Source organism: Cetorhinus maximus, chromosome 1 (assembly GCF_964194155.1).
Source record: "Cetorhinus maximus chromosome 1, sCetMax3.hap1.1, whole genome shotgun sequence".
Classification (NCBI taxonomy): Eukaryota; Metazoa; Chordata; class Chondrichthyes; order Lamniformes; family Cetorhinidae; genus Cetorhinus; species Cetorhinus maximus.
In genome coordinates this window covers 168,105,563-168,132,490 of record NC_135879.1, presented here as the reverse complement: position 1 = coordinate 168,132,490, position 26,928 = coordinate 168,105,563, and the positions used below count along the sequence as shown (strand labels likewise).

The window sequence follows — 26,928 nt, the reverse complement described above, 5'->3', positions numbered from 1 at the left end:
TAACAGAAAAACTTTGTCTATGAAGAGATTTCTCCTTAGTCATTTTATATCTGCTCTCATCATTCCAAGCTGAAAACAGAGCTACCTTATAAGGATGTTGCATTTTTTTAGAATTGTAAGCAGCTCCCTGTTTGTTACAGTAATATTATTGAATGACTAGGTTGAAAGCAACTACAATTCTCATTTTCATCCTTGTTTATTCTATCAGTTAATGCAGAGCGTGTTTATTTTTAATAACAGCACTAGCTATCATATGCAGCATGGACTTGTAGATATTAACTTACAAAAGCTATATTTTTCTTCAGCTCCATTCATGTAGTGACCGCGATTTTTTTAAAAAAGGTTTCTAATCAATTCTCTTGTAAACAAGAACAAAAGAAAATGCCATGCATGTTTAAACTAAAAGACTTTAAACATTGAAAAACATCTGAAATGACTCAGAGGTTTACTATTTTCATTTTTCTCAACATTGTTACTCAATTAAATAATGACAAATTCATGTTTTAACAACTGTTGCAGGAGTCCCATGATAATACATCATCAATGCCATGAAAATGCCGAGAAAAATCAGCACTTGGATTTTTCCTTTTTGTCTAGAAATCAATTAAATTTTTTCCATGCACATTATTTAATGAAGGGTACGCGGGGAGCTGAATTTCCTCAAAGCGAATGTAACTGATAGAAATTGACAAAATGAAATGATATATTCTTTGTACCAAAACATGGAGCATGGTTAAAAAAATCACATTTCTAAAATCTAAAATAAAATTGCCATAGAAAATACAAAACAACAGAATAATTCAAATGTTCTAATAAATCTGATGAACAGGTCCACCAAAATATTTGGGATCTGGGTGTCCTTGTGCATGAATCGCTGAAAGCTAGTATGCAGGTACAACAGGTAATAAGGAAGGCAAATGGAATTTTGGCATTTATTGCTAAAGGAAAGGAGTATAAAAATAGGAAAGTGTTGTTGCAACTGTACAAGGCATTGGTGAGACTGCACATGGGAGTATTGTGCACAGTTTTGGTCCCCTTACTTGAGGAAGGATGTAGTTGCATTGGAGGCGGTTCAGAGGAGGTTCACTAGATTGATTCCAGAGATGCGGGCTTGTCTTATGAGGAGAGATTGAGCAGTTTAGACCTATACTTGCTAGAGTTTAGAAGGATGAGAGGAGATCTAATTGGAGGTATATTAGATGATAAAGGGGATAGGCAAAGTATATGTGGAGCGGATGTTTCCCCTTGTGGGGCATTCTAGAACAAGGGGCCATAGTTTTAGGCTAAGGGGTGGTAGATTTAAATCAGAGATGAGGAGGAATTACTTTTCTCAAAGGGTCGTGAATCTGAAGAATTCACTACCTCAGAGTGAATGCCGGGACGCTGAATAAATTTGAGGAGATGGACAGATTTTTAATTAGTAACGGGTTGAAAGGTTATGGGGAGAGGGCGGGAAATTGGAGTTGAGGCCGAAATGAGATCAGCCATGATTGTATTGAATGGCGGAACAGGCTTGAAGGGCTGAATTGCCTAGTCCTGCTCTTAGTTCTTATGTTCACTCTTTAAAAGTAGTGTCATCGAGGCAGCATTCCAAAATAATAAACTTTAATGCAAAAGTACAGATTAAAAAAGAACGTTGGCAATAATTGTTTTGACTCATTTTCATTGTGTCAAAATAAATCACTTCAACATGACATTACAAATATATACTCATCTTGTTATTAGTATAATACTTGTTTAAAAAAATCACTCATTTCATACCTACAAATCTGTTCATCTCTCAGCCACTTCAGGTGATGTTAACAATAGGTGTTCTGGGAACATGTTCTTTTATTGCAATTGGTGCAGAAACTTCACACCAACTTGGTAGTCAATTGGAAAAAATCTGACAGTGGGAGATTACATTCCACATTTGTTGCCACCATATTTTTCTTTATTCATTCACAGATGTGGATGTTGCTGGCAAGGCCAGCATTTATTGTCTATCCCTAACTGCCTTTGAGAAGGGGGTGGTGAGCTGCCTTCTTGAATTCAACTGAGAAGTTTGGTTGGCTATTTCAGAGGGCTGTTAATAGAAACCACATTCACAGAATCAGTTACATATAGGGTGGCCAGCTAAGAACGAAATTTCCTTTCCTTAGGGACATTAGTGAAAGGTTAATCAACAAACTAACTAGCTCTGCCTTAAAAATATTCAAAGACTCAGCTTCAACCACCCTTTGAGGAGGAGAGTTCCAAAGACTCAGAACACTCAGAAAAAAAATTCTCCTCATCTCTGTCTTAAATGAGTGACCCCTTATTTTTAAACAGTGACCCCTAGCTGTAGATTCTCCTGTAAGAAACATCCTCCCCACATCCAACCTGTCAAGACCCCTCAGGATCTTAAATGTTTCAATTAAGTCGCCTCTTACTCTTCTAAATCCCAGTGGATACAAGCCTTTCCACTTAAAACAACCCATCCATTCCTGGTATTAGTCCAGTAAACCTCCTCTGAACTGCTTTCAGTGCATTTACATCTTTCTTTAAATAAGGAGACCAGTAGTGTACACAATACTCCAGATGTGGTCTCACCAATTCCCTGTACAACTGAAGCGTAACTCCTTACTTCTGAAATCAATTCCCCCCACAATAAATGATAACATTCTATTAGCTTTCCTAATCAGCTGCTGCACCTGCATACTAACCTTTTGTGATGTATGCACTAGGGCACCCAGATCCCTCAATCTCAGAGCTCTGCAGTCTCTCACCATTTAGATAAGCTTCTTTTTTATTCTTCCTGTCCAATGAATGATTTCACATTTGCCCACATTATACTCCATTTGTCAGATCTTTGCACACTCACTTAAGCTGTCACTTTTCAGCCTCCTTACGTCCTCTTCAAAATTTACATTCCTACCTATTTTTGTGCCTCAGCAAATTTAGCAACCTTTCTTGAGTCCCTTCATCCAAGTCATTTATATCAATTGTAAAAAGTTGAGGTCCCAACACTGATGATCCCTGTGGCACATCACTCGTCACATCCCGCCAACCAGAAAAAGACCCATTTATGCCAACTCTGCTTCCTGCTAGCCAATCTTCTATCCATGCCAACTTGTTAACCCTCTAAACCTTGAGCTTTTATTTTCTGCAATAACCTTTGATGTGGCACTTTATTAAATGTCTTCGGGAAAACCAAGTACAGTACATTCACCGATTCCCCTTTCTCCAGAGCAAATGTGACTCCTTCAAAGAACTCCAATAAATTGGTTAAACATGATTTTACTTTTCCAAAACCATGTTGATTCTGCCTGATTGCCTTGAATTTTTCTAAGTGCCCTGCTATAACATCTTAAATAATAGCTTCTAACATTTTTCCTATGACAGATGTTAGGCTCACTTTTTTTATTCATTCATGGGATGTGGGCTTCGCTGGCTGGTCCAGCATTTATTGCCCATCCCTAGTTACCCTTGAGAAAGTGGTGGCCTTCTTGAACCGCTGCAGTCCATCTGGTGTAGGTGCACCCACAGTGCTGTTAGGAAAGGAGTTCCAGGATTTTGACCCAGCGACAGTGAAGGAATGGTGATATATTTCCAAGTCAGGATAGTGAGTGACTTTGGAGGGGAACTTCCAGGTGGTGGTATGTCCATCAATCTGCTGCCCTTGTCCTTCAAGATGGTAATGGTCATGGGTTTGGAAAGGTGCTGTCGAAGGAGTCTTGGTATTCACCCTGCAGTGCATCTTGTAGATGGTACACAATGCTGCTACTGTGCGTTGGTGGTGGAGGGAGTGAATGTTTGTGGATGTAGCGCCAATCAAGCGAGCTGCTTTGTCCTGGACAGTGTCAAGCTTCTTCAGTGTTATGGGAGCTGCACTTATCCAGGCAAGTGGGGAGTATTCCATCACACTCCTGGCTTGTGCCTTGTTTATGGTGGACAGGCTTTGGAGAGTGAGGTGGGTTACTTGTTGCATGATTCCTAGCCTCTGACTTGCTCTTGCAGCCACAGTATTTATATGGCTAGTCCAGTTCAGTTTCTGGTCAATGGTAACCCCCAGGATGTTGATAGTGGGGGATTCAGTGATGGTAATGCCAATGAACAACAAGGGGTAATAGTTGGATTCTCTCTTGGAGATGATCATTGTCTGACACTTGTGTGGCGTGAATGTTATTTGCCATTTGTCAGCCCAAGCCTGGATATTGTCCAGGTCTTGCTGCATTTGGACATGGACTGCTTCAGTATCTGAGGAGTTGCAAATGGTGTTGAACATTGTGCAGTGAACATCCCCACTTCTGACCTTATGATGGAAGGAAGGTCATGGATGAAGCAACTGAAGATGGTTGGGCTGAGGACACTATCCTGAGGAACTCCTGCAGTGATGTCCTGGAGCTGAGATGCCTGACCTCCAACAACCACAACCATCTTTCCTTTGTTAAAAACAAAAAACTGCGGATGCTGGAAATCCAAAACAAAAACAGAAACAGAAACACCTAGAAAAACTCAGCAGGTCTGGCAGCATCGGTGGAGAAGAGTACAGTTGACGTTTCGAGTCTTCATGACACTTCAACAGAACTAAGTAAAATTAGGAAAGGGGTGAAATATAAGCTGGTTTGGGGGTTGGGGGGGTTTGTTGGGACAAGCAGCCAGTGATAGGTGGAGATAACCAAAAGCTGTCAAAGACAAAAGAACAAAGAGGCGTTGAAGGTGGTGATATTATCTGAAGGAATGTGCTAATTAAGAGTATATGACAGGACAGATAAGGTACAGATAGCTCTAGTGGGGGTGGGGGAATACTAAAAGGTAGAAATAAACAATGGTTTAAATGTATTTCCACCATTGTTTATTTTTACCTTTTAGTATTCTCCCACCCCCACTAGAGCTATCTGTACCTTATCTGTCCTGTCTTCTACTCTTAATTAGCACATTCCTTTAGATATCACCACCTTCAACACCTCTTTGTTCTTTTGTCTGTGACAGCTTTTGGTTATCTCCACCTATCACTGGCTGCTTGTCCCAACAAACCACCCCCCCCATCTAAACCAGCTTATTTTTCACCCCTTTCCTAATTTTACTTAGTTCTGTTGAAGGGTCATGAGGACTCGAAACGTCAACTTTGCTCTTCTCCGCCGATGCTGCCAGACCTGCTGAGTTTTTCCAGGTATTTCTGTTTCTGTTCATCTTTCCTTTGTGCTAGGTTTGACTCCAACCAGCGGAGAGTTTTCCCCAATTCCCATTGACTCCAGTTTTGCTTGGGCACCTCGATGCCACACTCGGTCAAATGCAGCCTTGATGCCAAGGTCAGTCACTCTCACCTCACCTCAGGAGTTCAGCTCTTCTGTCCACGTTTGAACCAAGGCTGTAATGAAGTCAGGAGCTAAGTGGCCCTGGCTGAACACAAACTAGGCATGAGGAGGTTATTGCTAGGCAAGTGCCGCTTGATAGCACTGTTGATGACCCCTTCCATTACTGATGATTGAGAGAAGATTGATGGGGCAGCCAATTGGCAGGGTTGGATTTTTCTGTTTTGTGTGTACAGGACATACCTGGGCAATTTTGCACATAGCTGAGTAGATGCCAGTGTTGTAGCTGTACTGGAACAGCTTGGCTAGGGGCGCGGCAAGTTCTCGAGCACAAGTCTTCAGTACTATTGCCGGAATATTGTCAGGTCCCATAGCCTTTGCAGTATCCAGTGTCTTCAGCCGTTCCTTGATATCACGTGGAGTGAATTGAATTGGCTGAAGACCGGCATCTGGGATGCTGGGGACCTCCAGAGGAGGCGGGAGATGGATCATCCACTCTGCACTTCTGGCTGAAGATTGTAGCAAGTGCTTCAGCCTTATCTTTTGCATTGATGTGCTGGGCTCCTCCATCATTGAGGATGGGGATATTTGTGGAGCCTCCACCTCCAGTGAGTTGTTTAATTGTCTACCACCATTCACAATTGGATGTGGCAGGACTGCAGAGCTTAGATCCGATCCGTTGGTTGTGGGATCACTTAGCTCTGTCTATCACTTGCTGCTAATGCTGTTTGGCATGCAAGTAGTCCTGTGCTATAGCTCCACCAGGTTGACACCTCATTTTTAGGTATGCCTGGTGCTGCTCCTGGCATGCCCTCATGCACTCTTCATTGAACCAGGGTTGAACCCCTGGCTTGATGGTAATGGTAGGCTGTGGGATATGCCGGGACATGAGGTTACATAATGTGCTTGAGTACTATTCTGCTGCCCACAGGACCTCATGGATGCCCAGTCTTGAGTTGCTAGATCTGTTTGAAATCAATCCCATTTAGCGCAGCGGTAGTGCCACACAACACGATGAAGGGTATCCTCAACGTGACTGTGTGGTGGTCACTCCTACTGATACTGTCATGGACAGATGCATCCGCAGCAGGTAGGTTGGTGAGGATGAGGTCAAGTATGTTTATCCCTCTTGTTGGTTCCCTAATCACCTGCCGCAGACCCAGTCTAGCAGCTATGTAATTTAGGACTTGGCCAGCTCGGTCAATAGTGGTGCTACCGAGCCACGCTCGGTCATGGACATTGAAGTCCCCCACCCAGAGTACATTCTGCGCCCTTGCCACCCTCAGTGCTTCCTCCAAGCAGTGTTCAACATGGAGGAGCACTGATTCATCAGCTGAGGGCCGTACGTGGTAATCAGCAGGAGGTTTCCTCGCCCATGTTTGACCTGGTGCCATGAGACTTCATGGGTCTGGAGTAAATGTTGAGGGCTCCCAGGCCAACTCCGTCCCGACTGTATACCATTTCAGAGGGGTTTTAAGAGTCAACCAGATGGGTTTTTACAATAATCAACAATGGTTTCATGATCACCATCAGACTTTTATCTTGGCGGAATTAGAACCCAGGTCCCCAGAGCATTACCCCGGGTCTCTGGATTGCTAGAACAGTGACAATATCACTACACCGTCACCTCCCCACAACGGGCCTATAGTTTCCTGCTTTCTGTTTCCCTTTTTGAATAAAGGAATTATATTTGCTATTTTCCAATCTAATGGAACCTTTCCCGTATCTAGGAAATTTCAGAAAATTAAAACCAGTGCATCAACTATCACACTAGCCACTTCTTTCGAGACCTTAGGGTGAAGTCGATCCGGACCCAAAGATTTGTCAGCCTGCAGCCCCAACAATTTTCCCTGGTGATTGTCATTACTCACACCCACCCAGAGTTCCTCCCTCCCTTCCATTTCCTGATTTACAGCTATTTCTGGGATGTTACTCTATCGTGAAGACTGAAGCAAAATACCTGTTTAATTCATCCGCCATATGCCTACTTTCCATTATCAATTCCCCAGTCGCACTCTGTATAGGACCAACACTCACTTTTTAAACTCTTATTTAAATATCTATAGAAACGCTTACTATCCGTCTTTATATTAATAGCTAGCTTTCTCTCATATTCAAATTTGTCCCTCCTTACTAATCTTTTTGCATTGCATTCATACCAATCTTCAGCCAGATTGCTGAGTAGATGATCCTTCTTGGCATCCTCCGGAGGTACCCAGCATCACAGATGCCAGTCTTCAGCCAATTCGATTCACTCCATATGATATCAAAAAACGGCTGAAGGAACTGGATAGTGCAAAGGATATGGGCCCTGACAATACTCCGAGAATAGCACTGAAGAATTGTGCTCCAGAACTTGCCGCGCCCCTTGCCAAGCTGTTCCAGTACAGCTACAACACTGGCATCTACCTGGCTATGTGGGAAATTGCCTATGTATGTCCTGCACACAAAAAGCAGGATAAATCCAGCCTGGCCAATTATTGCCCCATCAGTCTACTCTCAATCATCAGTAATGGAACAGGTCATCAACAGTGCTATCAAGTGGCACTTGCTTAGCAATAACCTACTCACTGATGCTCAGTTTGGGTTCCGCCAGGGCCACTCAGCTCCTGACCTCATTACTGCCTTGGTTCAGATACGGGCAAAGAGCTGAACTTCCAAAGTCAGGTGAGAGTGACTGCCCTTGACATCAAAGCTGCATTTGATGAGTGTGGCCGAAGGGCCCCTTCTGCACTGTGTGATTCTGTGGCATCAAGGAGCCCTGGCAAAACTGCAGTCAATGGGAATCAGGGCAAAAACTCTCCGCTGGTTGGAGTCATACCTAGCACAAGGGAAGAAGGTTGTGGTTGTTGGAGGTCAGTTGTCGAAGGCAATAATTGCTGGCCTAGCCCGCGAAGGCCATGTCCCATAAATGAATGAAAAAGTTATCTCAGCTCCAGGACATCACTGCAGGAGTTCCTCAGGATAGTGTCCTCAGCTCAACCACCTTCAGCTGCTTCATCAACGACATTCCTTCCATAAGGTCAGAAGCGAGGATGTTCGCTGATGATTGTGCGATGTTCTGGACCATTCACGACTGAAGCAGTCTACGTCCAAACGCAGCAAGACCAGGGCAATATCCAAGCTTAGACTGACAAGTGGCAAGTAACATTCGTGCCACACAAATGCCATGCAATAACGATCTTCAACAAGAGACAATCTAACCATGACCGCTTAATGTTCAACAACATTTCCATCACTGAATCTGCCATTGACCAGAAATTAGACTGGACTCACCATATAAATACTGTGGCTACAAGAGAAGGTCAGAGGCTAGGAATCCACTGGCGAGTAACTCACCTCCTGACTCCCCAAAGCCTGTCTACCATCTACAAGGCACAAGTCAGGAGTGTGATGGAATACTCCCCACTTGCCTGGATGAGTGCAGTTCCCACAACACTCAAGAAGCTTGACACCATCGAGGACAAAGCAGCCCACTTGATTGGCACCACATCCACAAACACCCACTCCCTCCACCACCAACACATAGTGGCAGCAGTGTGTACCATCTACAAGATGCACTGCAAGAATTCACTAAGGCTCCTGAGACAGCACCTTCCACACACATGACCACTACCGTCTAGAAGGACAAGGGCAGCAGATTGATGGGAACACCACCACCTGGAAGTTCCCCTCCAAGTCACTCACCATCCTGACTTGGAAATATATTGCCGTTCCTTCACTGTCGTGGGTCAAAATCTTGTAACTCCCTTCCTAACAGCACTGTGGGTGCACCTACACCACATGGACTGCAGCGGTTCAAGAAGGCAGCTCACCACCACCTTCTCAAGGGGAACTAGGGATGGGCAATAAATGCTGGCCCAGTCAGCGAAGCCCACATTCTGTGAATGAATTTTTAAAAAATTCCTCTGCAATAACCAGAAACAAATTACAATTCCAAGTCCGAAGTGCCAGCAACTGAAACAACATCTGAACTGTTGAGGGTCAACAGAGATGCAATAACAGCAGTACACATATTATGGTGGATGTTAAAAGATGCTATAAAGTTACACTAAAAATTGACTTGAAGCAGTAAACAGGGGCATTGAATCTTAGGAAACCCTTAACACTGACAACCCACAATGTCATACTGAAGTCAGTGTGAAAAGCTTATCGTACGATGTTGTGCTAGTGTGGATACAAGACACAAGGATTGCAGAGTGAAAAAAGGAACCCCATCCAAGAACATGATACTGTGGGGCTTGCGGTAGACCAACGTCAGTAACATTTTGGCCTGCCTGGTCATCAGCACACCCATCTAACATGAACTTAGGCATTTTCCTACATTATAACAGTGACTGCACTTCAAAAAGTACTCCATTGGCTGTAAAACATTTTGGGAGTCTCGAGTTGTGAAAGACACTATGTATACGCAAGTCTTTCTTACTTTCTAAGCTCCCTGCATTGTTGGCATCGTCACCCTCGAGTATGAGGAGCACATTACTACTATAAATGGCCTAGAGAAAATATAGCTCAAGAGCTACAATTATATTGCAACTCTCATTTTCACATCCTGACCCTGAGCATTTTCAGGATCAATATTTTTTTGGAAGTTGGGGGTTGATGGTGACTGAAATTGAGAAATCGCTATTATGAAATCGGACAAGGTTAACACTGAACGAAGTGTGGAAGAGAAAGAAAAACTGTCGCAGGCACACAACGACCACTCCCAATGAAGACCCTTTCCTGCATTAAGAATGTTACAACAAAAACAAGCTGTTGAGAAGGGTGGGCAGCCGAATAACACGTACCCGTCCGGCCGCTCCTGGTATCTCCTGATAAAGTGTGCGGCCGCTCCTGGTATCTCCTGATAAAGTGTGCGGCCGCTCCCGGTATCTCGGCGCTTGAACGAAGCCTCCAGAACCGTCCAACCGCAGACACTTTGCGTCACCACGCTTAGTGCGCAGATGCCAGCTGCACGAGGCCTGCGTCACCACGGCAACTACATCGGAAGCAACGCCCAGAGGCGGACATCGTATGTAAAACAAACCCCATTAATATATATATGATCTATATCTATTATAGAGCTGAATTGCGCTGTACGTACTGTATTGCTTCTTTGTTCGGTATTCAAGGCCTCCCCCACTGTGACAGATTTAAGTTTGCTGAGGTTGAGTTAGTAACTGATAAAGCAGCTGCTCAGACTCGGTAAATCCACAGGCCGCGCTTTAGGCCCCAGCCGCCGTCAGTCTGTCTCTCTGTCTGTCAGCATCTCGCCGTGGCCGGCAGCAGAGCCCACCCACCACCACTGACGCCTTTACACCACGCCCACGCCAGCTGCTCTTCAAACACGCCGCCTTTTTTGTCGCTCCGGCTCCTGACTGCAGGGAAATTCATTATCGTGTTTTAAAATCTTAACCGCACTAACGTGTAACGAGGAGATGGAAAAGACGCAAACCATGTTGCATTCCAGTAAGAAAAAATAATTATGGAAAGCGGTAGGGACTCACCAGATCTTGTAGTGCCATTCTACCTTTGATGGCTCTTTGAAAGCCTTCCCTTCAAGTATTTATCTAATTCACTATTGAAAGTTATTATTGAATATGCCTCTATTACCCTTTCAGGCAATGCGTTCTAGATCACAACTTGTTACATAAAGACAATTCTCCTCATCTCACCTTTAATCAGTTACCTTAAATCAGTGTTCTTTGTTACTGATCGTTCAAACACTGGAAATAATTTATCAAAACCCTTCATAATATTAAACGTTTTCATTAAACTTCTTCTTAACCTTCCACTCAAAGGAAAATGACCACAGTTTCTGGACTGTCTCCAGTTTCTGGAATTAACAGGAAGGTTCAATCAAATTTTAAACTTAAAAAAAAATCAAACTGAGGACAAATGTAAAGAACATGAACAAAAGCTACAAAAAGAGATTAGACAGGATTATGAGACAAAATTAGTAAACCATAAAGAGCGATAAAAGTCACATCGAATGGACTGCAGTGGTTCAAAAAAGTTCACCACCACCTTCTCAAGGGCAATTAGAGATGAGAAAAAAAGCTGGCCTGCCAATGATGCCCACATTACTTGAAAGAATAAATAAAAAACATTTCTTGTAAGAAAATACTGAAGGTGGGACTGCAAATACACAAAGACTGAATTAGGGATTGAGGGAAGGGAAGAAACAATAAATCACAACATGCCTTATTATCCCTCCACAATGTTTTGGAGTTTCAATATGCTTGACCACATCATCCATCTACTTCGTAATTTTTCCTTTGTCCACCTTGGTGAGATTATCCTTGCTTGGTTCCACTCTTACCTATCTAGTTGTTGAACATCTCCAGCAATAGCTTCTCTTCCCATCCCTGCACAATGATCCTCAGACTCCCCAAAGGATCCATCATTTTTACATCCTTTTCAACAATCTATATGCTGCTCTTTGGTAAAATCATTCACAACATTGAGATCAGCTAACACGTGTACATCGATCACACCCAGCTGTACGTCTTCATCTTTCTCTTTACCTCTCTGCTGACTCTGTGCTGTCAGACAGCTTGTCCAATATACAGTCTTGGATGAAGCGTAATACCTCCAGCTAAACATTGGCAAGAATGAAGCCATAATCTTCCAATCTTTCACAAATTCTGCATTGTCATCTTCAACTCCATCCCCTTCTTGGCCACTGTCTCAATCTTAACAAACAAGTTTACAACTTTAGTGTCCTGCTCAACCTTTAGCTCAGCTTCTGATCTCATAGTGTTTTCATCACAAGGCCTGGCTATGTCCAGCTCTGTAACCCCTGAATCTACCTGAGCATCTTCAATCTTGATTAGTTCCAACCAACCTTCAATCTCTGAAAATGTCATCTGATCCAAAACTCCATTGTGACCCAAGTTATAGCTTCACAGAACTACTTTTGCTCTAACTCTCCCAATGCTCCAATTCAAGTTCTTTCTTTGTGTTAAGAAATAGAGATAGTTTAAGTAAGTTATATGTGTTTTTGGGTATGTTAGGAATAAGGTATATCTTTAAGTTTAATTTATATTTTTTCTATTTGTGGGTTAAAAAGGTGAAACCTGGGATCTAGTTTCATTTTGAGTGGAGACAGAAAGTCTAGGCTCTGTTTGTATTCCTGCATATTTAATGAGTTTTATGAACCTTTATGTGGAGAGCTGTGTTATTGAGGTGAGTACTGGTTTAGGGAAACAAAATAGAAAAAAAACTGTGCTGTTGCCTAGCAACAGGGGTCCAGTGAGAGAGAGAGAGAGAGGCCTCACACACACATGCGCACGTACACGCAAGCCCCAAACTAAAGTTGAAACCAGCTGCCAGGAGAAGCTGGACAGGAGGGAGCTGCAGGAAGCTCAAAGAACAGAAGAAGGAAGGCCCTAAGAAGACCTTCTAGTCAAAGGGAACAAGCAGGAATCTGGAAAACATCCTGTTAAGTGAAGTTAAGAGTGAGGAGCAGAGGAAGGCACCAAGCTTAAAGGGAGAAGCTTCAGGACGCAGATTTAAAGCAATAGGCTTGTGAGAAGCCAGAAGATCCAAGGAGACAGCTATGGGCATGTGAAGCAGTGGTGTTCTATTGGCATGGCTGAGCATTTGAGAGAGAGTGCGTCGAAGGAAGCTTGAATGCACGTGGCAATACAGGGGAGAGGAACATCGGAAGGAGAGTTTGAAACCCTGTAGATGGACCCGTGTAGAAGGCGTCTGAGAGAAAGCGTCAGTTTGGGAGAAGTTTCCAAAGCGAGTTCTTTGAGAGTGGAGATTGGAAACCCTCGTGTGAAGGACTAAATTCGATGAGACCGATTGGCTCACGGTGTGACAAGCGTTTGGGCGGCAGTTGAGGAGAAATCCATAGCATCTGCTTGGAGTGGCATCTGTTACTTGGTTTCAGAATATGAGGCAGAATTTTCCGCCCCACGTGCCTGACCTGATCGAGTGAGACAAGATGGCGGTGGCTCCTTCCAGAAATTGCTTCGAGATTTTTGTGTCGCGGATCCCCTGGCCAGCAAAGAAATCAAAGAATATTTTGGACAGTTTGGACCAGTCAAGAAATGTCATCTTCCATTTTACAGATAGACTGGATTTCATAGAGGATTCTGTTGGGTTGGCATCAACACAGAAGAAGGGCTTCAGAATGCACTGCAGAAGGAACCACACCTCATAGGAGGGGCAAAGCTTCAAGTTCAGAAAAACAGAAAATTAAATTAAAGATGGCAATTTAAACAAAAAAAAGTCTGGCGAGACTCCCAATGTCAAGGTGCACTGGTGTAATATTTCGCTCGGCAGGCACGTGCAAAAGTCAGAAGCGCGCCAGCCGACAATTAAGAGAGCAATTAAGCTCATTAATGGCACAATTGTCTCAGATTTTTCGTGGCCTGTCCAGCTTACGGTTGGCGGACGGGTGAATCGGCCAGGCGGCCTTTGCATTTTTCATCAAACGTCATCCAAGGGTGGGATGAAATTCCCGTTATGAAAGAAAATAAAAATAAATATCTGTGGATAGCATTTTTATATGCTGTATTTTCAGATGATTGATTGTGAAGCATGGACATTTTTTGCAGCTTTTAAAACCTTTATTTGAGCATTTTCAGGTCTGCAGCTCCCCGAGACAGCTATCTGCCTTCAGGGAACTTTCTCGCAGCGCTCACCCGCGCCGGCGGAAACGTCATCGCCCGCCCTCTTCCTGCCACCAGCCTGGCAGCGCTGAGCTTTTCAGTGCATGTTTCACGCTGGCTGGCTGTTAGTTGGTAAGCCAGCATGAAATTGTGATCGGCCGGCAGTCTGTTTCCTCACCGCTCCCGGGCCCGCCGATCACGCGCGCCCACCAAAGGTAAAATCCAGGCCGTGCTGTGTCTGACCACAGGTCGCCTATTGGTTTACATGGACAGTGTACTTACTGTGATCATGAGAGTATTAGATAGCTTTTGTAACTTTGTGTTACAAATTTGTATATAACTGTAAAGGTGAGTGAAGGAGTACTGTAATATCGTTAACATTTTGGTTGCTTAATAAATGTTTTATTCTTTTGTTAAAAGTTCATCAGCTGACTCCTGTGACTGTTCAGTAGGCACTCTCCATGTATCTAAACAAAAAAATAAAAGTTAGGATTTATCAAGCTAGATTCCACCCTGGGATCTGATTTGTCCAGTAATAACATCAGCTGGGATCATAACACTTCGTATCTTTTTAAATGACTAAAGAACACAACAAAATGGCAGAAGTGGGCAGTAGGACCGTGGGAGAAGTAGGAAACCAGCTTTATTCAAAGAGAATCTTTGGACCTAGGTTGGGGAGGTTGACCATAGGCAGTGGCCTCAGTCTTGGATCGAATGGTACTGGAAAGGATGGGCTGGTTATGGGGAGGAGATGACTGAGTCTTAGGTTGGCAGAGAGCAGGTGTAGAGGCCATAGCTGGGACAGGCTTGGCTTGAATTCAACTCTGCCTCGGGCTTATATGAGGCGGGAAAAGGACACATATTAGATAAACAGAAGCTCAGCTTTATGTGGCTTTTTCAGAAATTTGGGTTGAAGACTCTGAAACATACCTGTTAAACTAGTCCAAAAACAAAAATACCTGGAAAAACTCAGCAGGTCTGACAGCATCTGTGGAGAGGAATACAGGTGATGTTTCGAGTCCCTATGACTTTTCATCAGAACTAAGGAAATAGAGAAATGAGGTGAAATATAAGCTGGTAGAGGGGGGTGGAACAGATAGAGCCAGATAGGGGGCCAATGATAGGTAGAAGCAAAGAAGAGATTGCCAAAGATGTCAAAAGGACAAAGGTATGTTGACAATGATGATGTTATCTAAGGAATGTGCTAATGGGGACATTAAGGGTAGCAAGCAGGACAAGCTAGTGGCAGATGGCCCTAGTGGGGGTGGGGTGGGGTGGGGGAAGGGATCTTGGGCTAAAAGGTGGAGATAAAACAATAGATCGAAATAACTTTAAAAATAGGTGGGAAAAGAAGAATATTTTTTTTAAATTATAAATTATTGGAAAAAGGGGGATCGGAAAGGGGGTGGGGTTGGAGGAGAGAGTTCATGATCTGAAATTGTTGAACTCAATATTGAGTCTGGAAGGATATAAAGTGCCTAGTTGGAAGATGAGGTGCCGTTCCTCCAGTTTGCGTTGAGCTTCACTGGAACATTGCAGCAGGCCAAGGACGGACATGTGGGCATGAGAGCAGGGTGGTGTGTTGAAATGGCAAGCAACAGGGAGGTCTGGGTCATGCTTGCGGACAGACCAAAGGTGTTCTACAAAGTGGCCACCCAGTCTGCGTTTGGTCCCTCCAATGTAGAGGAAACCGCATTGGGAGCAGCGAATGCAGTAGACTAAATTGAGGGAACTGCAAGTGAAGCGCTGCTTCACCTGAAAGGAATGTTTGGGCCCTTGGACGGTGAGGAGGGGGGAAGTAAAGGGGCAGGTGTTTCACCTTCTGCGGTTGCATGGGAAGGTGCCATGGGAGGGGGTTGAGGTGTAGGGGGTGATGGAGGAGTGGACCAGGGTGTCCCGGAGGGAACGATCCCTGCGGAAAGCCGCCGGGGGGATTAAAGGAAGATATGTTTGGTGGTGGCAATATGCTGGAGTTGGCGGAAATGGTGGAGGATGATCCTTTGAATGCGGAGGCTGGTGGGGTGATAAGTGAGGACAAGGAGGACCCTATCATGGTTCTGGGAGGGAGAGGAAGGTGTGAGGGTGGATGCGTGAGAGATGGGCCGGACACGGTTGAGGGCCCTGTCAACCACCGTGGGTGGAAAACCTCAGTTAAGGTAGAAGGAAGACATGTCAGAGAAACTGTTTTGGAAAGTGGCATCATCAGAACAGATGCGACGGAGGCGAAGGAACTGAGAGAATGGGATGGAGTCCTTACAGGAAACGGGGTGTGAGGAGCTGTTGTTGAGGTCGCTGTGGGAGTCAGTAGGCTTGTAATGTATATTGGTGGACAGTCTATCACCAGAAATTGAGACAGAGAGGTCAAGGAAGGGAAGGGAAGCGTCAGTGATGGACCACGTGAAAATGATGGAGGGGTGGAAATTGGAAGCAAAATTAATAAATTTTTCCAGATCCAGACGAGAGCATGAAGCGGCACCGAAGCAGTCATCGATGTACCGGAGAAAGAGTTGTGGGAGATGGCCTGAGTAGGACTGGAACAAGGAATGTTCCACACACCCCATAAAGAGACAGGCATAACTGGGGCCCATGCCTGTTTTTGTTTCAGATTTCCAGCATCCACAGTATTTTGCTTTTATCTGTTAAACTAGTGTTGTCCAATAGGAACTGATGACAAAATACGGCATAGTTATAATTGTTTTCTTTCTTTCTTTCATGGGATGTGGCATTGCTAACAAGGCCAGTATTTATTACCCGTCCTTGAGCCAACTCCTTTGTTACAGGCTTTGTGGTGTAGGTATACCCACAGCACTGATAGGTAGGGAAATCCAGGATTTTGATCCAGAAACATGATGGAATGATGATATTTTTCCAAGTCAGAATGGTGTGTGACATGGATGGAAACCTGCAGGTGGTGATGTTTCTAGACTATTCCAACTATTCCAGCACACACCTGGCTGGTCTCCCATGTTAACTTGAGGCCATCCAAAACTGTGTCTTAACTTGTGGCAAGTCCCATTCCCCTATCATCTCTATGCTGGTTGACGTAGATTGCTCCCTGTCAATCAGCATCTTGACATTAAAATTCTCATCCTTGTTTTCAAATCTCTCCATGGCCTTGCCCTCCCTATCTCTGTATCTCCTCCAGCCCCACAACCTCAGAGATCTCTGCACATCTCTAATCCTGGCCTCTTTTGCATTCCCAATTATAATTACTCCACCATTGGTGGCTGGGCCTTCAGTTGCCTAGGTCTGAAGCTCTGGAATTCCCTCACTACACCTCTCTATCTCTCTGCCTCACCTTCCGCCTTTAAGACACTCCTTAAAACCTGCCTCTTTGACCAAGATTTTGGTCATCTGACCTAATATCTCCTTATGTGGCTCAGCATAATACTTTGTTTTATTATGCTCCTGTGATGTTTCATTATGTTAAAGGTGATATATAAATATAAGTTGTTGTTGTTGTGTTCCTATACACCTGCTTTGTTTGTTCTTCTAGGTGGTAAAGGTCACAGGTTTGAAGGTGCTGTCAAAGAAGACTTGGCAATTTGCTGCAATGAATCTTGTAGATGGTGCACACTGCAGCCATGGTGTGCTGGTGGTGGATGGAGTGAATGTTTAATGTGGTAGATGGGTGCCAATCAAGTAGGCTGTTTTGTTCTGGATGTTGTTTAATTTCTTGGGTTTTGTTGGAGCTACACTTATCCAGGAAAATGGGGAGTATTCCATCACACTCCTGACTTGTGCCTTGTAGATGGTGGACTGGCTTTGGGGAGTCAGAAGGTGATTTATCGTCTTGTAGAATTTCCAGCCTCTGACCTGCCCTTGAAGCGACAGTATTTATATGGCTGCACCAGTTGAGTTTCTTGTTAATGATGAAGGAATTGGTTGTTTTTTTAAGAAATTGTTCTTGGGATGTAAGTGTCCCTGGCTAGGCCAGCATTTACTGTCCAACCCTAACTGTCCACCCAGTGACAGTGAAGGAATGGTGATATAGTTCCAAGTCAGGATGGTGTGTGATTGAATGCCAAGGGAATGTCACTGTTTTAATCATATACTCTCATTATAGTAGAAAACTTATATATGCTCACACAATATAGGTACATGTACTCCAGTGAGGTATACTACTAACAAACATCTACCACCATTCAGTAACCAAGGATGTAAAGCATTCACAGTGATCAAAAAATATTGGCACACGTATTTTTGCCCTATCATTTCACCAAAAAATGCATAAGAAGTTAAAATACATACACAGTGCCTCTTAATTTTTATTTACTTATCATAGATTTCTAGAATTATAAAATGGTTACAACACAGGAGGAGACTATTTGGCCCGTCAAGTGCATTGACTCTCTGCAAGAACAGTCCAGCTCGAACCACTTCCCCACCATTTCCACATAACCCTGCACCATTTTGTTTTTTTGTCCAAAGGTGCTTATCCAAGTCGTTTTGAAAGCCACCATTGAACCTGTCTCCACCGCCCTCTGAGGTAGTGTATTCCAGATCCTAACTACTCGCTGCGAAAAGAAAATTTCTTCACATTGTCTTTGGTTCTTTGCCAATTACCTTAAAACTGTAAGATAAAAGCAAAATACTGCGGATGCTGGAAATCTAGAACAAAAACAAAAATACCTGGAAAAACTCAGCAGGTCTGACAGCATCTGCGGAGAGGGATACAGTTGACGTTTCGAGTCCGTATGTCAGTTCTGATGAAGGGTCATACGGACTCCAAACGTCAACTGTATCCCTCTCCGCAGATGCTGTCAGACCTGCTGAGTTTTTCCAGTCATTTTTGTTTTTGTTTTACTTTAAAACTGTGTCCTCTAATTCTCGACTCCACTGCCAGTTTATCTCGATACACATCTAGGTTCCCAAGTATCCACTAAATTTGGTATTTGCCAATACCTATGCTAGACACTCAACAAACCATAACAAAAAGGTGGAAAAGAAATGTTACTGCAATTACTTTGGGTGGGTCCAGGGAAGCGTTACTGTAGATGAGATTACAGTAGTTTCTGGGAATGGAAATTAAGAGAATTGTTAAATGTAGTTACTGTGGACGACAAGTAAAGGGAGTGTTACGGTAGTTATATACGTAGTTTAAGGAAAGTTTTTTTTGTAGATGGCTAAGGGAAGCATTGCTTCATGTATTTTTGATCTAACTGAGAGCTTTTTACGCTGTGCATTTTGGAGTTTCTTTTAATTCGATATAAAAGGTTACGGAGGAGGAGTCGCAATAACATTAGATGCCTTACGGCAGAATGTACAGGCGCTTCCTGGTAGAAACCCTTGAAATGTTGCCTTCCAGTAAATTGAGTCATCGTCAGATGGTTCATGAGTTGGCCTATGAATTACAGAAAAGTAATTGATTTTTAAAAAACATTTGTAACTGCATTTTTCGTGGCAGAGAAGGAGAGATTAAGACACGAAAAACAGGTTGTTGTTGAAGTTGGATCAAAGCTCACTTTATTTTGCAGGTTATTCAATATACTTTTTTGATTTCTTTAGCTGTTGCATCAAAAACTGGTCTGGAAAATACTGCGATTACCGGAATGTTAATTAAACCTGATTCAGCGTCTTTCCGGAAAAAGGCTGTTACTAGGATAAATTTCCCTGGTTTACACGCTGCCATGTATTGCCAAGATTTTAGAATAAAAATAGCTGTTTAATTAAGGTTTTTCAAATGTAGTACAATGGTTTAATTATATAACTGACGAGACATTCTGTGGGAAAGTTAGGAAGTAATATCACTCCATGAAATAATTACATTTTGTGGTCCCTATAGACAGTTTTTAAAAAACTAAGGACGAAAAGCCTGAAGCACAGAAAGGAAACTGTTTACGCAATGGGCTGTTAAACAGTTAATTTGCCAATGTGAATGTGTGATCTGTCTACTTTAAGAATTATTTATGAAGTGAGGTTGACCAGTGTCAATCCAGTTCGGAGTGGGAACCTGTCCAAACCACAAACCTGCTCATAATTCGCCTTTGCCGTGTTTTAAGGGGCATTATTGGAGGCTACTGAGGTAACTTTATCAACAGAAATTCAGCAAAAAAAATTAAACAGTACTTAACGCAATTGTTAGTTGTTATATTTTGAATTTGAACTAAGAATCTATAAGCACAAAAATAAGCTATTTTGCACAACTGATCTGTGCTGGTGTACCCACAAGAACCTTCTACCGCTCTACAAACCTGCCCCCATATCTTTCTATTCTCTTTTTCTATGAACTTTGCCCTCCATATCTCTATAACCTTCCAAGGTTTTTACATTTCTCCAATTTTGCCTCCTTGTACATCTCTGATTTCAATCGTTCCACCATGTGTAGCCATACCTTCAGTTGTTCTGGAATTCTGCCCCTAATCTTCCCTACCCCTCTCTCTCCTTTTAGGCACCACTTAAAACCCACCTTTTTGATTACACTTTTGATCACCAGTCCTGATTTCTCCTTATGTGGCTCAATGTGTAAAAATTTCTTTGATAGTTCTGTGTGCCGATCTTGGATGGTTTTTAAAAATGAAAAAAGACTTGCATTTTTATACCACTTTTCACAACACTGGACATCTCAAAGCACTTCACAGCCAATTAAGTACTTTTGAAGTAGTCACTGTTGTAATGTAGGAAACATAGCAGCCAATATGTGCACAGCAAGCTCCCACAAACAATAATGTGAAAATGACCAGATAATCTGTTTTTGCGATGTTGATTATGGGATAAATATTGACCAGAACACTAACTCCACTGCTCTTCTTTGAAATTGTGTTATGGGATCTTTTATATCTACCTGAGCAGACAGATGGATTTAATCTCTCATCCAAGAGACAGCACCTCCGACAGTGCAGCACTCCCAATTTTTGATTTTTCTACCCAAGCCCTGGGACTTGAATCTGGAGCCTTATGACTCAGAGTGCTACCAACTGGACTATGGGTGACGTGGCTGTTTAGTTAAAAAGGCGCTACATAAATGAATTTCAGCGTCTGTTTGTCTTTGTGAAGAAGAGGCTCCCAAGAGACAGAAATGGTCCACATTTTCCAAGATCTTGCTGTTGATCTTAATTGATGAGAGCGGTGTTTTGTTGTGAGTTGGTTGTTGCATATGCATTGTGCACACCAACTGAGAGACCCAAAGTAGGCCTAAAATTGGGCCTTGGGCCTCATTAATATTACTTGGGTGATTAGCCAGTGCTTGATATACCAGCTGTGGCAGTGGCATTTGTGCAAGATCAATGTTGGGCTGTTTGCCTTGTTGGTAGGGGGAGGAGATGGACATGTGCTGACCTGAGTCTTCCTCTTCGCCTAACACCAGACTCTCAAAGCAATTGCTGTACTCAGAACTCGGTTAAGACAGGACACTCATGTCTCTTTAAGCATCTCTGAGGTGGTCAAACATTCCGGTCGGCTCATGAGAGTCCTTGTCTTGTGACCACCCAAAGTGGTGAAGGTTCATTCAGGAGGGCACCGAACATTTCAAGAGATTTCGTCGGGCACATGTAGAAACAAAGTTGAGGTGTCTGAGGGAGCGCGCAAACCTCTAACCCATCTACCCAACCTTCCAAGCGCCACCTCCTCCACCACCACATCCCCCCTCCCCACCACTCCAATGTGGCAGTGTCTACAGATTGTGCAATGGACTTATCAGCCATCTGAGAACCCACTAAACCAGAGCAGAAGCAAGTTATCTTTGATCCCAAGGGACTGCCTAAGAGGAGAAGCTAAATAAATGCAAGTTGTTGTATACATCAAGTTTCTCCTAAGTACTGTTATGATGTGGCAAGTGATATGTGCCAGGCGGACCAAATCCACATGGGAAATGTGGCCACGCTATCACAACGGATTTGCGATTGTATTCATTGCAAGAAGATTTGTGCACTGAATTCAGAAGTAATGATCCACTAACACCCTTAGTGATTTTAAAAATTAAATTAAAACATTTATTAACAAAAGAAAAGAATTTGAACACATGCATAAGATTACAGTTACATGATATTATAACATCCCAAAATTCCTAATTAACCTGATTCCCAACTACACATCCACTTTAAGGCAGCAGTCCAAAATGGATTTTAAATTTAAATAAGCAATCTAGCAAGGTGACCATAGCAACCACTTGACCGTGGAATTCCAAAGGCTTTTAACACAACTTTCGTTACTGGTGCAGCACTTCTTCAGTGTGGCTAGTGCTTCATCCAAGGTAGTGTCACACGGTGTACCTTTCAAAGTGTTACATGGCCACCCCCACATAGCCTTCCAGCCTTCTTTATATATGTTTCTCTTTAATGTGTAAAATTTCATTGTTCTACCTGTCTTTGGAAACTTTGTACAAAGTAAGGAGGTCATGTTGAATTTGTATAAGACACTATTTAGGCCTCATCTGGAGTACTGTATCCAGTTCTGGGTGCCATACTTGAGGAAGAATGTGAAGGCATTGGAGAGAATGCAGAGGAGATGCACAATAACGATTCCAGGGATAAAGAGGCTATGTAGCTATGAGGTTAGATTGGAGAGGTTGGGACTGTTTTCCTTAGAGAAAAGAAGGCTGAGAGGAGACTTGATAGAGGTATTCAAAATCCTGAGGGGTGTGGACAGGTTAAATAGTGAGAAACTGTTCCCACTCAAGAGACCATCGAGAACTATGGGCACAGGTTCAAAATAATTGGCGAGGAGTAAAAGTGATGTGAGGAAACATTTTTCACCCATAACACCCTTGCTTGTCTTGGCGCCTGCCCTTTCCCCACTGCTGAGCACATTTCATGCTGGCCGGCAGTAAGTTGGCTGGCTAGTGTCAAATCATTGTCAGGAGCCAACGGAGCGGATTTCACATCCACTTCCGGCCCACCAATCATGCTCCTGCGCCAAGCGCAAAATTCAGGCCTATGATTCTATGAAAGGGAGAAACTATTTCCTCTGGTATAGGAGTCCAGAACAAGGGAACTTATTGCAAGTATTATTGTTAAGTTGTTACCCTAGAGTTTTTGTGTTGACACTTGCCACTGCAGATTGATCAGGGGCTGCCATATCCTCTGAGGTAAACAACAATGCTATAATCTGTCCATTATGATGCTATAGATGTGGGTAGTGGACTGCCTCAATTGACTGTCATCTACTGCATATTTTGGGAGACTATCACTTGTACCTGCACATATATATGATCCTTCACTTCTAATAGCCAGTTGGTAAAAGATACAACTTCAACAGAAACATGCATTAAGTATCGTGTACCTCAAGATCCAACAACCACAGTTTTCAGTCTGATCTTATATAGCACCGGTGAATCCCCAGTTAATGTCCAACACTTGAATGCATTTAAACACCCAATGAAAATATGGCTAACATGATATTCTGCAAGCATCTATCTTTTATCTGAGAGATCTTGATCCCGAAGGTCTTCAGCCAAGAGCCAATTTGAAAAATGTCTATCTGTTCATCTTCCACTTCAGCTCCTCATTGCCACTTATGTTTTGTACATCATCTTGTATGCTGTCCTCTGGTTCACTATTTAATGTCTCTCCAGTGGATGCCTATGGGCTGTTACTTTCTAGGAGAAGGTGACTGATAGTTTGTTTTTTAATCCTGGCATGGTTTGGAAATTCTTCTTTTTCTTCTGCTTTCTTCTTGTGTGACATCTAAACGTGGAGAAGAGAAGGTTAAATGCCTTGTTGAGGAGTAGATTTCATCAACTTTCAGGAGAAAGAGCTACGTCAGGGTTTCATGGTGTAGCTTGCTGACAGTTTATCATAAGATTATAAGAAATAGGAGCAGGAATACGCCATTCAGCCCATCGAGCCTGCTCCACCATTCAATAAGATAATGGCTATTCAGATTGTGGCCTTAACTCCACTTTCCTGCCTGCCCCCTCCCCCCTCCCTAAGCCTTGACTCCCTTCATGTAGTCTCGTGTTATAAGAAGGAGAAGCAGCTGATCATGACAAAGCTGTAGTTGACTTTTCTTCTGCAACATCACTTCTCTTTGTCTCCCCTGGAGTACTAAGGCTTCCACTTTGTAAGGGTGAAAGGATGGAGGTTGACATTCTATCACCTGTTACCAATTTCTCTCTACTTTATAGACTGCTTCCTTTAATGAGATTGCAAGAGTTGGGTGCAGCTGCAAGGAAACAAGTGGTACAGTGTGAGGCTTTTAGTTGGATTGACTTCTAAAAGACTGTGAGTGAAGGAGTGAAGGAGTGAAGGAATGCTTGCAGATGGAGGCTGCGCATGTAAAGGGCACTGGAGTAGTGCCTGAACTTTAAAGCACTTCAGTATAGTAAGGGACAAAGATAAAAGAACAATAATATATAACCAAGTCAGGATAGTGTGTGACAGGGTGAATATGACGATAATGTTAAGATTGCTTAGATTGCCGCTCTTATCCTTTTCTGTAGGAGAGTTTCAGGGCTGGGAGCTGCTATGAAAGCAAGCTTTGCAAATTAATGTAATACAGAGGCACCGATCAAGAGAACTGCTTTGTCCTGTATTCTGTTGAATATCTTGCTGCAACTTGCAGATGATGAAGAAGCATCGAGTACTCATGAGGCCTATAGCAATGATGCTAATGTGGCTTGTCCAGTTAAGCTTTTGGTCACTCGCAACCTTCAACATTGCAGGTGGGGAAACCTGGGGATGGTGATGCATTTGAAAACTGTAGGGATGTGGTTATACCTACTTCTGTTGGAAAATGTTATTTCCTGACAGGTGGTGTGAAGGGACTGAATTTAATGCTAGGGGGCAGGGTTCCACCCTGCCTTCTTGAACCGCTGCACATTGACTGCAGTAGTTCAAAAAGGCAGCTCACCACCACCTTCTCAAGGGCAACTAGGGATGGGCAATAAATGCTGGCCCACCCAGTGAAGCCCACATCCCGTGAATAAATTTTTAAAAAAAAAAGGAACTGAGCACTAAATTAAAAAGCAGAACCTCAAAGGTAATAATCTCCGGATTACTATCGGAGCCACGTGCAAATTGGCATAGGGTAAATAGATTAGAGAGATGAATGCATAGTTCAAAGACTGATGTGGAAGACGTGGGTCCCGGTTCGTGGGGCACTGGCACCAGCACTGGGGAAAGTGGCGGCTGTACTATTGGGATGGACTTCACCTGAACCATGCTGGGGCCATTGTTCCAGTGAGTCATGTAACTAGGGAAGTAGAGAGGGCTTTAAATTAAATAGACTGGGGAAGGGATCATATAGGGGAAGATTGAGTAAATTAAAGGGAAATGACAAGGCAATAGATCAAAGTAGCAATAAAGGTAATGATAATCAGAATATGGTAGGAAGGGACAGCGATTGCAAACTTAAAAGTATGCCGGCATTAGGGGTAGAGTTTAGAAAAACAGTAAAAAAAAACTGAATTGAGGACTCTGTATCTGAATGCCTGCAGCATTCACAGTAAAACAGATGAATTGTCAGCTCAAATAGAAATTCATATATATGGCCTGATCGCCATTACAGAGATGTGGCTACAAGGAAACCAAAGCTGGGACCTAAATATCCAAGGGTTAGTGACATTTCAGAAGGACAGGAAGCTGGGGAAAGGTGGTGGTGGAGCTCTATTAATTAAAGAGGGCATTAGTACTGTGGTGAGGGATGGTCTTAGTTCTAAAGATCAAGGCGTAGAATCAGTTTGGGTGGAACTAAGAAACAGCAAGTGGCAGAAAATATTGGTGGGAGTTATTTATAGGCCACCAAACAGCAGTGGTAATGTAAATCACAGTATAAATCAGGAAGTTAGAACTGGGTGTAACAAGGGTAATAATACAGTAATCATGAGGGATTTCAATCACCCTGTAGACTGGGTAAACCTAATTAGTACTAATGTTATGGAGGTCAAATTCTTGGAGTATATGCGAGATGGTTTTCTAGAGCAATTTGTTGAGGAACCAACTAGGGAACAGGCCATTTTAGATCTAATAATGTGCATTGAAAAAGGGCTAATTAATAATCTTGTTGTAAAGGAGTCTTTAGGAAAGAGTGATCATAATATAATAGAATTTTGCATTAAATTTGAAAATGATGTAGTTAGATCAGAGACTAGGGTCTTAAATCTAAACAAAGGAAACTATGAAGGAATGAGGGGCAAATTGGCATTGGTGGATTGGGAAAGTACATTAAATGTATGACAGTAGACAGGCAATGGCCAATATTTAAAGAACTAATACATGGTTTACAACAAAAATACATTCCTTTAGTGCACAAAAACCCAGCAAAGAAAGTGTTTCAACCGTAACTGATGAAAGAAATCAAGGATTATATTAGATCAAAGGAAGAGGTGTCAAAAAAAATGTAAGCCTGAGAATTGGGAGCAATTTAGAATTCTGTAAAGGAGGACCAGGAAAAAGATTAAGGGAATGTAGAATAAGAGAAAACTAGCAAGAAACATAAAAACGGACAGTAAAAGCTTCTATAATTATATACAAAGGAAAAGATTAGCAAAAACAAATGTGGGTCCATTATAAGTGGAGTCATGAGAATTTGTAATAGAGAATAAGGAAATGGCAGAGAAACTAAACAAATATTTTGCCTTCATGGAGGAAAATACTAAAAACTTCCCAACAAATAACAGAGAATCAAGGGACTAGGGTAAATGAGGAACTGCAGGATTTTAATATTAGTAAAAAAAAATACTAGAGAAAATAATGGGACTTAAAGTAGATAAATTTCCTAGACCTGATGATCTACATCTCAGAATGTTGAAAGAGGTGGCTGCAAAGATAGTAGATACATTGGTGGTCATCCTTCAAAATTCTGCCTCGGGAATGATTCCTGCAGATTGGAAGGTGGCAAATGTAACCCTACTATTTAAGAAAGGAGGGTGGGACAAAATGGGGAACTACAGACCTGTTAGCCTGACATCAGTAGTAGGGAAAATGCTGGAATCTATAATAAAGGATGTGATAACAGGACATTTAGAAAATATTGGTAGGATTCGTCAGACTCAACATGGATTTATGAAAGGGAAATCATGTTTAACCAACCTGTTGGAGTTTTTTGAGGATGTAACTAGCAGAATAGGTAAGGGGGACCTGGTGGATGCAGTATATTTATAGTTTCGG

General features: G+C 42.8%; 1 protein-coding gene and 2 long non-coding RNA genes across 6 annotated transcripts in view; 1 reads left to right on the top strand and 2 right to left on the bottom strand.

Annotated features, from left to right (window-relative positions):
* The window catches only part of il6st (interleukin 6 cytokine family signal transduce), an 85,835-nt gene extending 75,300 nt beyond the window's left edge, over nt 1-10,535 (bottom strand). For 2 of the 4 annotated variants that reach the window (XM_078549603.1, XM_078549619.1), the window contains exon 1: nt 10,067-10,161. The gene's annotated coding sequence lies outside the window, so the exon portion shown is untranslated. Of the gene's footprint in view, nt 1-10,066; nt 10,162-10,362 lie in introns of those variants that run through there. The other 2 variants (XM_078549621.1, XM_078549608.1) reach the window with 2 other exon arrangements.
* The window catches only part of LOC144685157 (uncharacterized), a 129,128-nt gene that overhangs the window by 78,052 nt on the left and 24,148 nt on the right, over nt 1-26,928 (bottom strand). The window lies entirely within an intron of this gene.
* LOC144685146 (uncharacterized) overlaps nt 10,205-26,928 on the top strand; it is a 122,195-nt gene continuing 105,471 nt past the window's right edge. The window contains exon 1 of the long non-coding RNA XR_013577655.1: nt 10,205-10,290. This is a non-coding gene — a long non-coding RNA (uncharacterized LOC144685146). The remainder of the gene's footprint in view (nt 10,291-26,928) is intronic.